The 13,787-nt window shown below is 43.4% G+C and overlaps 1 protein-coding gene across 1 annotated transcript in view; it reads right to left on the reverse strand.

Moving 5' to 3' along the window:
- UVRAG (UV radiation resistance associated) overlaps positions 1-13,787 on the reverse strand; it is a 260,496-nt gene that overhangs the window by 148,332 nt on the left and 98,377 nt on the right. The window lies entirely within an intron of this gene.

The raw sequence follows: 13,787 nt of genomic DNA on the forward strand, positions 1-13,787 counted from the left end.
TCCTGGGAACCCAATGCCCTCTTCTGGTCTCTATGGGCACAAGGCACACAAGTGATGCATATACATACATACATACATACATACATACATACATACATACATACATACATACATACACACACACACACACATACATACATGCAGAGACAGACAGACAGACAGACAGAACAAACATTTAACTAGTTTGCCTGAATCAAGACTGTCTGTCCACCTAGAGATATCACTAGGAAAGTTAAAGTGTGGTCTTCAAACTGGGATAAAACAGCAAAACCCCTAAGTGACACAGGACTGTGCTGGGAAGCCACGCAAGGGAACAGTCAGACTTTCTCACAGATGATGTGGGAAAGCTAGGTACCCTCGTAAAGGAGAGTGAAATTAGATCCCTCTCCTATGCAAAAAATTAATTAATTAATTAATTAAATAAAATCAATTAAACATGAATCAAAACTTTAAAGCTGTAAAACTCTGAAAATGCTAAAGAAAAAACAAAACACAATAAGCTTCAAAATGTGAGCATAGGCAACTTCAAGATACAGGTATAGGCAACGGCTTTCCACAAGGACTCCAGCAGCTGGGGTAGCAGCAGGACCTGGTGGATGGGGCTGTGTGCAGTTAAAAAGCTCTGCAGCATAGCAAGGAGCAACAGGATGACCACAGCCTGCAGAGTGGTGGGGGACAGACACATGCTGTCGAGGGAAGGGCTGATACCAACAGCATATTAAAGAAAAAGCAGGTTGGACATTTAACTCAGAGGTAGAGTTCTTGGCCTTGGTTTGGTTCTCAGCTCCAAAACGTAAATTAAACTGGCAAAAATTAAGCACACACCCCAAACTCCAGATTATTTGTTAAGTGAATCGGCAAATGAACTGAACATTCTTAAAAGAAAAAGCAAATAACAAATCATCAATAAAATTTTTTTAAAGCACAACAACCTTAGCCCCCAGGGAAACGAAAAGTAAAACTATATGGGTGACCCATCTCACCTGTCAGCATCAAGGAAACATAGGACATCACAAGCTTGCTAATGCTTAGGAGGCATTATATGCTGCTAGGAATATACATTTGTGCTACAACCATGGACATTTGCATTGGGCTGAGGAAGGGGAGCAAAAGAGGTGGAAAAAGAAAGGTAGAAGGGAAAAATACCAAAGAGCAAAGTACTAAAGTATGTATGTATGTACGTATGTATGTATGTATGTATGTATGTATGTATGAATGTATGTATATAACTACCATGATAGGGTCCAATCTTTTGTGCACTCAAAATTGATTTCAATAAGGAAGTTCAGTAAGCAGAGAAAAAAAAACTTAATATCTTGGTCTTGAGGCAAATATAAGTAACATTCATGATAAGATACTACTTTAACCCAGTAGAAGAACTAAGGTTACAATGAAGGCAAAGGTGAAGAGCAGGTAAATTAAATAATACCATCATTTGAAAGGACAGTTTCTTATGAAACTTAGCATACACCTAACCTTCAGTCCAGCAATTCCAGTCATAGGAGCTTACCCACATGTAAGTCCATATGACCTGTTTCAGAATGTCCACAGAAGCCAGGTGTAGTTGTGCACTTCTCCAGTCCCAGAACTCAGGAGGCAGAGGCAGGAAGATCAGAAGTTCAAGGCCAGCCTGAGCTACACAGTGAGTTCAAAGCCAGCCAAGACACTGCCATCGCCCATGCCCACCCCCAAAAGGTCACAGAAAACAATTCTACTGTCCACCAAATAGGGAATTAAGAACCAAATTAAGACCTGTATAGTAGTGGTCTACTCGGCAATAAAAAGGAGAGTACTGATGCTCACAAAAGTGTGACTAAGTCCCCAAAACATGCCAGGTGAAGAAAAGCCAGGAGCAAGCTAGGAGCAATGTTGTATACTGCTCTTGATGTAAAAACAGCAGGCAAAATCTACCTTTGGTGACAAAGAGTAACTAGTTGCTTCTGAGCAAGGAACAGAAACTAGGAACTGTGGAACTGTCTGAGGTGATGGGTATCATATATATAGCTTGACTGGGATGAGGACCACACAAAAACCATACTGTGGTGCACTGTGTGGAAATGCTACTTCACTAAGACAAAACTATCATTCTTAGCCTGAATGTCTTTACCAGGTGGTGGTGGGTCACTGTAGAATGGGTCTCATGGCATCAGTATCTCTAGGAGCAGTTCAGTAGGAGCCTTCTAGGCTGTTGGGAATTACTTGGTAGTTACTGAGGGTTTCTTAGGTCCTCTACAAACAGCTCCTGGGATCAATTATTGAGCAGCTCCCTCGGGACTCGGCCATCCTACTGCCTCCTGATGCATGTATGCATGCTCTAACCCACTAGAGGCAGCTCTGCCAGAACCTTCTCTAGCTGTGCCAGGCAACTGGAGGTGTTTGCCCCTTGCTCTGGAAATACATACCACATCACAACAGACAGTACTAAGGTGTGCTTTACACAGTAAGGTAATACACAGTAATATAATAACACAAGTACACATTCCAGCGAATGGCTCTCCTCTTGCCCTTTTCCTTAGCAGGTCTTTCTAAGGGGCAAGAGAATTCCTCTTCTCATGCGCTTTCTAGATGCTCAGCATTGGAGGGTGGTGCAAGGGAGCCTCTCAATGTGTTTCCTGATTGTCCAGCACTTACATACACGAAGCATGTTCCTGAGATCGGATATTTTGATTGACGGAGTGGGAGATTAACAGAAAGATCATTGGTTCCTACATTTGTAAGTTCAAAATAATTTACCAAGAAAAATTGCATAAAGACCACTCCTTCAGGCAGGGGAAATAAACAATTTTTACTTAAAACAATAGGTATCATCAGTCCTGAGACAAGGCAACAAGTAGCAGTTGCTTTAAGCGCGAGGGCTGCTTAGACCTCGCTGGTACTATGCAAACCACCTTGTCAAATGGTAAAGACTTTAAAAATAAAAATGATTCATGACCATAATTAATGTATGACTTCAACTATTTGGCTCTCACTGCCCCAGACGCTTTCTGATCTTACCTTAGGGGCTTAAAACACACAGACAGAGTCACATTTCCTCCAATCTTCAGTGTTATCCAAATAGACTCAGGGCCCCTGCCACATCAAGACAGGGCTCATAATGCCGCCGCCCCCCCAAATCCAACCAGAAAATAAAAGTTTGAAGTATTTAGGGTTTTCAAAATAGCATGGCACATCCTGATCCTCTGGGGGGGGGGGGGCGGGAGGGAGAGGCCTGACAGGAGAAGAAACAACTGCTTTGCCTTCACACAGGAGAGCTGCCTGAGGAGAGGAGACCCTTCCTGAGTTCATGTCTATGAAAAGCATCTATAAGGAGAAACACAGCATCTAGTCACCTGGGTGACTGCTCAAGGCCAGTGTTCCAGCTAAGGCAAAACTCCACACAGTACATGCTGGGAAGAGAGACCAAGAAGCTACCTCACAGTCACCCTGGTGACTGAGGACAGATGTGCCTTGTCACCTAACATTATCAGAGAGAAAGTGGGGGGGGGGAGGAAACTGAGTTTAATGAAAATTCTTGAAGGCTAGATGTTGTAAATGTAAAGATAGATATCAAATGAAAAGTTGTATATCAAATAAATACTTGCAAATACTGAGAACAACCAGTCAGATATTAAGCATAATCTCAGGACATGAGACTCGAAAAGATGTTTTTATCTGCCTGATGTTGATCATGCAGCTATGAACAAGTTTAAGAGGAGCAATGACAAATCAGAACTTCCAGGAAAGCAGCACAGTTCCCTGTGGCTTGTGTGGAGAAGGAAACGCAGGGACAACAGAGACAAAGGGGCACAGACTGTGAAAGGCCGCATGTGATGAAGAGAATGCAGGCTTCTATTCTGAAGCCATTGGGAAGCCGTTCAACCTTTACCCAGGAAAAGATTTCATTATATTTGTACTTTTGAGAGCTCTATGCAGGGACTGCAGAGGGTGTGGGAGAGGGGACAAAGAGGATAGACAGGGCAGCAGAGACCAGACAGGAGGGCAGGCATGTTCGATGCATGGGACATGTATGCAAAGAAATTCCACAGCAGACTCTTTAGTTTGTACAACTATTACATGTTAATAATTATAATAAAAGAGAAAGCTCTTTCTTTTCTTTTCACAATAAGGTGAGGGGTGCAGTGAACAAGAAGGGCGGTGTATAGGTAGCAAGTATCTGAGCAAAACCAGACACTGCCCTGAATGAAACAGGGACCCCGAATGTGGTGGAGAGGTGAAAGGTCAGGAGAGATAAAGTTTGATTCCTGAAAATAAATTAACAGCTGCTCTGGTTTGTGCATGGTTTAACTATGTCCCCTCAGGGTTGACAGGATGGGAAGCATGGTCCTCAGGTGGTAACAGGGGACACCAGGGGTTTTAAAAAGTGAGGTCTACTAGATGTCGCTGGAGATGTGCTCTCATGTGTGCCTCTCCATTCTCAGGACAGCGCTGGTATAAAGGGACCAGCCTGGCCTGACCCACGCTGCCTCTGCTCCTGATTTAAGCTGTGATCCTTCCTCCCTCAGCTCCTGCACCCACTGCCACCACCATGGGCATCTGTGCTTCCTACATGGGTTCCAGAACTGTGAGCTGAGAAAGGCTCTCTCTGCTCCACAAGGCTAGGTGACAGCAACACTACTACACAAAGAGAAGATGTCTCTGGAGATCCTTTAGGCATTCTGGAGGAACGAAAGGATAACCACAACCTCATGTCAATAGGTTTAAATTAGGTCAAATAACCAAACTGCTCCTGGACCACTAGTTTCCATATCAAAAGATATAGAAAATATGAACAATTAGTACCTGTTGGATTAGACTTAAAATTAGAACCTTTGCAGGCTCGGGGCACAGCTCACTTGATTAGGACCTGAGACCCTGTTTCAACTCCTTGCACTAAGAACATCAAAACAAAATACCTATCTGCTTACACGGAGACCAGGCTCAGGGACTTTGCTGGTAAAATACCAGCTGTATTAAGCATCTTTCAGAGACAAAGAAAGTATTTCATTCTGCCTGCAAACAGAAGAGTAACAGACCAAAACCCAGCAAGGCCATCACAGACAGACTTCTGCCCAGTATAACGATAATGATCTACAGCTATGACTATACTTAAGACCAAGAAGACAAGACATCCACAATCAGCACTTTACTCAACACCGTTCTGGAAGTCTAAAGTAATCAAGGCAACTGAAAAAGAGGCATGAAACGAAAAAGAGGAAGTTCTAGAGATGTGGAAGGGAAGGAAAATGAGACAAAAGTGACAAGGGATTAGTGGTGCTCATTCACGCTGACTCAAGCAGCAGGAAAAGCCTTCCCTGCCAGTTTGTCAACTTTGTAAATTTGGTTTGCTTTGTAAACTCTGAAGGAGGGAAAGTGGACAGCCCTCCCCCCACAGGCACTCCAGCCAGGCCCCGCCCCAGACTTCCCTAAGGGCCCTAATGGTCATTTTCTAATTGCTGTAGCTCTCATGCCTGGCCCAGAGAGTGCCCAGACTCCACCAATCCCTGAACAGGAAAATCTGCCAATCCCTGAAATCTCACCAATCTTCACCCTGGAAGTCTCCGCCCTGGAAAGCTTTGGCTGCTAAAAAGCCCTATATGAGTTCAGGTCCGTGCTGTCTTCCCCTGGGAGCAGAGGCAGCCATCCTTGGATTTGTCCCTCCCAATAAATCTCTTATGAGATTTGTTGCCTGGTGTGACTCTCTAATTGGAAGAAGCTAAGAAGCAAAGAAGGGAAGAAGAAGGAAGGGCAGCCAGGCAGAGGCTCCTGAGCTCCTCAGCTCAGCTGGGTACCCTCCGCAGGAGCTGCAAAGCTCAAACAGAGGAGTGGAGCACAGGAGCTGTTACACCTTAGCACTCCAGCTCAGCCAGGTCAATCCTCCCTCAGGGCTGTATCGCCTCTCCTGAGGAGGTTTCCTCTCAGAGCCCTGTGATTCCCTGCGTCTCAGGATATTCTTCCACTGGGACACAGTCCCACCTCAGAGCTGTGTAGTTCCTGGGCTCCAGAGTCCTAACTTTCATCTGAGCAAGAATACCAACAATTAGTCTGTGTATACACGTATACAAAGTACATGAATGCTTGTTTGGACACAGACATAATAAAACTCCTTTGTCCAGTAAACATTTATTTAAATAAAGCATTTATTTAAAAAGGAAAAAGTCATGGCATAAGAAAGGAAGTATGTATGTGTAAATGCTATGGTTGTGAACATTAAAAAAAATAATCAAAAGGAATCTATAATCCAACTCTACTAGAAATAAATTTGGCCAAGTTTACAATTCCAGAATACATTTTATAAACTAATTGCTACACACACACACACACACACACACACACACACTCACACTATCTGCAAATAACTAAGGATAAATCTAATGAAGGATGTCAAAGATTTCAACTCAGAAACCATAAAATGTTGCAGGGACAGTAAAGCGGGGTGGGGTGAGGGACCACAACTGGAGACACATGGAAGGAAGCTTCATACTGTTAATGATTATCTCCCTGACTGACCTACAGCGGCCAAGCAATTGCAGTCAAAAGCACCACAGCCTTCTCCTATGGAAACTGAGAAGTTGATTGTAAAGAAAATGATACAGAAATGCAAGAACTAGAAAACTGTGAAAACGCTTAAGACTTGCAGTTGAGGTCTTATGCTACCAGACTATAGCACCTACACAAAACGGTTGCAGTCATGTGATCCTGTACACATACACCAATGGCATACGATTCAGATTACAGAACTTTTACTATATAACCCATTAGCTTTAAGAAGAAAAAGAAATAACTTAATACCCATAAAGAAAAAATGGCCTTTAATGTCTCTCTTATCCCATGATAAAAATGAATCTCTTGATCAGAAATCTAAGTGGAAAAATTACACTTCTAGAATAACATATGGGAAAATATACTCAAGATGTGAAGATCTGTTTAAAAGGATTCATCAGAAGGCACCACTGAGAAAACAAAAATATCAAAAAACTAAGTAAAATACTGTTGATGTGTGTGCCTGTGAGCATGCATGCTTATGCACATGGGTGTATCTATCTGGAAAAAACTTGCATCCAGAATTCACAAAGAACTCCTGCAAATTAAAAACAAAATGCAATCAATCCAACACATAAAACAGCAAAATATTTGCAGAAAATCTTATAGAAATACATAAGACTGATGAGCACATAAAATGGTGTTTAATTATCTTTAGTTATTATATTATTAAAATCAAAATTAAAAGAATATACTACCCAAGCATATCATAATACTAAAATATACAAACCAACCATACCAAGAATGGGGAAGAGATGGAGCAGCTAGCCAGGCATGCAGGCAGACACTATCACCAGAGCACCTGGAATCCCAGGTAGACTTATAAGTCCCAAGCTAGCCTGGGCTAGGTGACAAGACCCTGTCTCAACATTCAAACAAAAAGGAAACAGTGTGGCAGAATCCAATAGGCCAATTTCTTGTATAAGCTGCTCACTCCATGGTTAGGTGTAACGAAAGAACAAAAAAATGTAATCACACACACACACACACACACACACACACACTGGTTGTATTTATCAGTTTCTTTCACTACTATAATGCAATGCCAGAGGCAGCTAACTTCTGAAGGAAAAATCCAAGATGAAACAACAAAGAGCCACTGGCTAATCTTTTTGTGCAGCAGAGGGTGAAGTCCCTTCAGGGCAGAAGCCCAGGGGCAGCAAATGGTCACATCTCAAACGAGGAGGCAGAGGGGGTAGGGGCCAGGTTTTTCTGAGGACAGCCACACCACCTAGAGCTACTGAGCCTTGGAAAGACTTCTTATTCCTTCTAAAGTTCTACTATCTAATACTTCCACCCTGGAGGCAAAATTTCAGCACAGGAGCCCTTGGGGGGACACTTAAGCCATATCTAAGCCATACAATTGATCTGATTGTGTTTTCTAATTACTTAGGTCCTAAAATGATGGCTCAGTGGCTAAGAGATTTGCTACCCCTCCAGAGGACACAAGTTCAGTTCCCAGCACCAACATCAGGTGTCCACCTCCAAGAGATCCAACAACCTCTTCTGGCCTCTGCAGGAACACACACATACCACGTACATAAATAAAAATTAGCCTTTTAGAATTTTATTTCTTTTCAAGTTTGCATACAAGTATATATTGTTCACTGAGTGTACTGGCTAGTTTTATGTCAACTTGCTAGAAGCTAAAGTTATCTTGAAAAGAAGGTACCTAACTTGAGAAAATGCCTCCATAAGATCCAACTGTAAGGCATTTTCTTAGAGATTGATGGGGGTGGCCCAGCCCATTGTGAGTGGTACCATGCCTGGGCTCGTTGTTCTAGGTTCTATGAGAACACTGGCTGAGCAAGCCATGGGGCAGCAAGCCTGTAAGCAGCATCCCTCCATGGCCTCTGCGTCAGTTCCTGCCCTGACTTCCTTCAATAGTAGACCATGATGTGGACGGAAGTGTATGCCAAATAAACCCTTTCTGTGATGTCTCATCATAGCAGTAATAACCCAAACTAAGACACCGAGTGTCATAGTTTACTACTGTGCTATTCTCACTCCTCCCCCTGCCATTAGTCACCTTTATCCCCCTAGACAGCTTTACTCCTGCTTTCATATCATACATAGTAACATGCTTTTATGTTTCTATATAAAACCTAGAAGCCACGATGACAGAAAGTATATAATATTTCATCTTTATGGGACTGGCTTAAACGGGCTTAATATGATTCTCTCCAATTGATTCCATTTTCCTCTTTATGATTGAGAACAATTTCAGTGTGCACATACATTTTCTTAATGCATCCCTCTATTGTTGGGCTTGCAGGCTCCATAACTTAGCTACTGTGAACAGAGCCGCAGTAAACAAGAATGTGCAACTATCTCCATGATGTGCTGAGTCGGACTTTTGGATAAATGCCCAGAAGTGGCATATCTGGGACTTATGGGAGAGCTACTTTTAGTGCCTTCTATGGGGGCTGGACTAGTACACTTCTGCCAGCAGTGTGTAGGTTTCTCTATTGTCAGCATCCTTGCCAACACGTTGTTAACTGTTTTGTTGATGACTGTCTTTCTGACTGGGGTTGCATGGAACTTTGGTTTTGATTTGCATCCTAGTGAAGTTGAACATTTTTTTCCTTGTGTTTATTGTCCAATTGTAGTTCACCTTTTGAGAATTGTTGGTTTGTTTCATTAATCTATTAACTGGGTTGTTTTGATTTCTTGTTAATTAGTTTTCTAACTTCTTTGTATATTCTGGCTACTAATCCTGTCAAAAGTTGTGTTAGTTATCTTTCTGTTGCTGTGATAAAACACCATGACCACAGGCAGCTACAGGGAGAAAGAGTTATTTTGGCTTACTGTTCCAGAGGTGAGTCCATAAGGAGTGGGGGAAACATGGTGGCAGGCAGCCAGAGCAGGAAGCTAAGGAATCATGTCTTCACTGTCTCAACACACACACACACACACACACACACACACACACACACACACACACGCACACAGGCATACATGTACACACACACACACACACACACGCATGCACGGACACACGTATGCACAAACGCTGAAGATCTAGAAAAGCTAGCAAACAGCTAGCTCAGCCAGGAGTGGGACCGCTCATGTCAGAGTGCCTGGAAAAGGATGAAGGGACTTCCTGAATATTAAAGGAACCTTGTGCTGTGATGTAAATGAAGATGACACAGGTGCATGTTTATCACATCACGCTAGGAGCCAAGACAATGGTGATGCCATTGTGTGGGAGCACAAGTTTTACTTGAGCCCGAGGTGCCTATGCCACATCAGTAGCAGTGTGGGGTATTTGTTCAGTAAAGACACTGGTGTTGGGAGATAGGTCTTGGCTGGGGATGAAAATGTGGCAATCATTAGCACACAGATGCTAATAATGTTATGAAACATTACAACATCTCATAACATCACTAACATGAGCACAGTGAATGAGATCACCCTGTAAGGCTGTGAGAATGAGAGAGAGCAGAGCCTAGGGCAGATTTCAGAGGAGCATCAATATTGGAGGAATTAGAAAAAAAGAAATAAAAACCTGCCAAAACAAAAAAATCCAAAGTGAGAATATGCAGAGACCCAGGACAGCTGCAAGAGTTGATGTCACAGCAGTTGGAGACACAGTGCCCCTGGGAAGCAGTGACCACTGTCTCAGAACCTGGGAACCTGAGGTCTGGGCAGTGTCAACATATTTAGCAATAAGGGGCTGATTTAAAACATCATTTCTAATCTGTTCACCTCTACACCCACAGCCATCAGCATCCTCTTCGCCTAGCTAATAGCTTCCTAGCTGGCTTTCCATGTCAGCTCTTGCGTTTCTTAGTTGCATTCCCTAAGGCCCCCAGCCTTCACTTGCCTAGTTACTCACTATAGTTCATCTGCTCTAATAGCCTCAACACTGCCCTTATGCTTTAGCCACTGATCCAGCCTGGCGTCACCTGTATTGCCTGTCGGCAAGCCTCGTGACAAACACAGAAAAACAACACTAGACCTCAGGCTTTCCCACCGGCAACTGTCTAGACTCTGGGTTTCTCCTCTCATAGGCCGGAGAAGAGTTTAAAGATTCTCATGTAGACAGCAACTACAGAGGCTGTGACACTGCCCGGGATTAAATTTCCTTAGAGACAACTAGAAATATCACAAGCTACACACTCACAACTTTAAATGGTAGTGCTGTGACAGTGGTGATGCAGGCCTTTAATTCCAGCACTCAGGAGTCAGAGGCAGGCAGATCTCTGAGTTTGAGGCCAGCCTGGTCTACAGAGTGAGTTCCAGAACAGCCAAGGCTACACAGAGAAACCCTGTCTTGAAAAACTAGAGAGAGCGAGAGAGAGAGAGAGGGAGAGAGGGAGGGAGAGAGGGAGAGAGAGGGGAGAGAGAGAGAGAGAGAGAGAGAGAGAGAGAGAGAGAGAGTGCTACACAGAGAAACCTTGTCTTGAAAAACTAAATAAATGATAGATTAGATATAGATAGATAGATAGATAGATAGATAGATGTAAATAAGTGAATGAATGAATGAATGAATGAATGAATGAACATTAGTACTGCCTAGCACAGCTAGACCTAAGCTACTCTCTCCTTTCATCTCTGGTAAGTACAACCTTTCATGCTCTCTAGGCCTTTAATTGCTATGACCAGTTCTCTACTGTCCCTTTAACAACTGTGACATTTTTAACACACTATATATGCACTTCTAGTCATGTTGTTAACACTACTCATTGGCTTAAAAAATGGTTTTTTCCCGGTAACTAGAAGGGTTATGCCAAGGAACGTTTCCACAATGTATATTTATATCATGCTAAGTTTTCCACAACAGTCAGGAATCACCATGCTACAGAACTGACTGCCAGGATACTGCACATCCAGGGTCTGCTCACCCCTCACTCTCCTCCACAGCCAGCCTGCAGCCTTAGCTTAGCACATTTACCAGCGGCATTCCTCTTTTATTCCTACTTACCACCCATTTAGACTAATAAAAGGTTTCTCTGTTTCTGAAATCCATCCTTCTCCAGCCAAACCAACACTGCCATAAGAATGGCCAATGAGCATGTCAACAGAAGTCACAACACTGCGATGAGGTTCAGGAAAGGATGGAGGTCTCTGCGCTTCATCAGGAGGGCCAACGTGAGAAACCCTACATTAGCACTGAGTGCCCATGGGTTCTATGAATCTATGATTAGATATTACCTTTTGATCAAAGGTAACCTATATCTGTCTGCTTAAAAAGAGATAAATGTGGAGGGCTGGCAAGATGGCTCAGAGGTAAGAGCACTGACTGCTCTTCCAAAGGTCCTGAGTATCTTCAATTCCCAGCAACCAGGGTGGCTCGCAACCTCTATAATGAGATCTGGTGCCCTCTTCTGGCAATGCATGCATACATGCAGGTAGAGTATTATATAAAAATAGATCTAGAAAGAGAGAGAGAGAGAGAGAGAGAGAGAAATGCCATGCATGGCGCATTCTTCTTCTTCTTCTTTCTCCTCCTCCTCCTTTTTTTTTTTTTTTTTTTTTTTTTTTTGGTTTCTTTGAGACAGGGTTTCTCTGTGTAGTCCTGCTTGTCCCAGAACTCACTCTGTAGACCAGGTAGGCCTTGAGTTCACAGAGATCCACCTGCCTCTGCCTCCCGAGTGCTGGGGTTAAAGGCATGCGCCACCACTGCCCAGTTTTATAGTCCATGCTTCTAATTCTGGGGTTTAGGAGGCCAAGGCAAGAGCATCACAAGCTCAAGGTCAGTTCTGAGATACACCAAAAAAAAAAAAAAAATGTATCTGCAGCATCGTATACATTTATTGACTTAATAACTGTGTTGAACAAATACATATTTATTTAGGATTTGCTGTGCTAGGCAGTGAACTAACAACATGACATACATATTTCATTTGAACCCTCACGTGAGTCCACAGACCTTGTACATCACTGGCATCCTCAAGTGGGAAACTGAAGCTAGTAACTGGCACAATTAGGATTCAAGCCCAACTTCTTCTAACTGAAAAAACCAGTCTCTCCACTCCTTCATTTTCTACCCACCATTTCACTGTTCCCATGGACACCCTGCCCTCTCACTCTACCCCAACCCCTGGCATCTGTACCACATTATATATCAAATGCACTGTTTTTGTTTCTAGGTGCTTTTTCCTGGACACAAGCTTTGGGTTGAACTTCCCAGCTCCGTGGGTCTCAGTTCAGTGCTCTTCACAGAACCCTGCCTCCATGTGCCTTTCCCTTCTCCTGCTCTACTCACAGCACACCTCACACAGCAACCAAAGCTCTCAGCCTGGCTGTAGCAGGCAGCCTTCTCGGACGTGTGCTCCCGCCTGGCCTCCCACCCGGCATACATGCCCCTAGAGTCTCATGGTCTCGGATATCAGCAGGGCTGTGAAACAAAATGGCAGTCACATTTAAGGTGAGTGCTGAGTTACATTAAAAGAGTGTCGTATCTGGAACATCGTATGTATTTAGTGGCTTAATAACTGCGATGAACAAATAAAGATTTACTTAGGGTTTGCTGTGCTCGGCAGTGAGCTAACAGCGTGAAGTGTGTACCTCATCTACCTCATTATACTCCTTTACAGGGTGAAGGAGTTTAGAGATACAACACAGTTATTCAAAGTTTTCACATTGATTTTGAGTTAATCAAAAAGGAGATTATGAAGGTGCTACGAACTGAAACTTGCCTGTTCAAATTCACATGTTAAGGTCCTAACTTACCACATAAATACATTAGAGATGCGGCTTCTAGGAGCTAAGGTTAAATGAGGTCACGTGGTCACGATCTTAATACCATAAGGTTGGTGGCCCTAAAACAGTGGTTCTCAACCCCTTTGGGAGCCAAATGATCTTTTCATGGAGGTTACCTAAGACCATCGGAAAACACAGATGTTTACACTACAGTCTGTAACAGTAGCAAAATTACAGTTGTGAAGTAGCAACAAAAATAATGTTACAGTTGGGGGTCACCACAGCATGAGGAACTGTATTAAAGGGTCGCAGAACTAGGAAGGCTGAGACCCATTGGCTTACAACTGTCGCTCTCCATTCATGCACAGAAGAGAGGCTATGGGAGGACACTGTGAGAAGGCAGCCAGGAGAGAAGCCCTCCCGACACACCGAGTATGCAGTCACTCTGATCTCAGACTTCCTGTTTTCAGATCTGTGAGAAAACACATTTCTGTTAAAGCCACCCAGTCTCTGGAATCTTGTAGCAGCCCACGCGATACAGTCGCTGGGTCTGACCTCATCAGGTACACTCTTAAAGTGACCTATGGGGGCAGGGTACCAGGCAAGGACCTATAGCAGCC

This window comes from Acomys minous (assembly GCF_964271855.1).
Source record: "Acomys minous genome assembly, chromosome: 2".
Lineage (NCBI taxonomy): Eukaryota > Metazoa > Chordata > Mammalia > Rodentia > Muridae > Acomys > Acomys minous.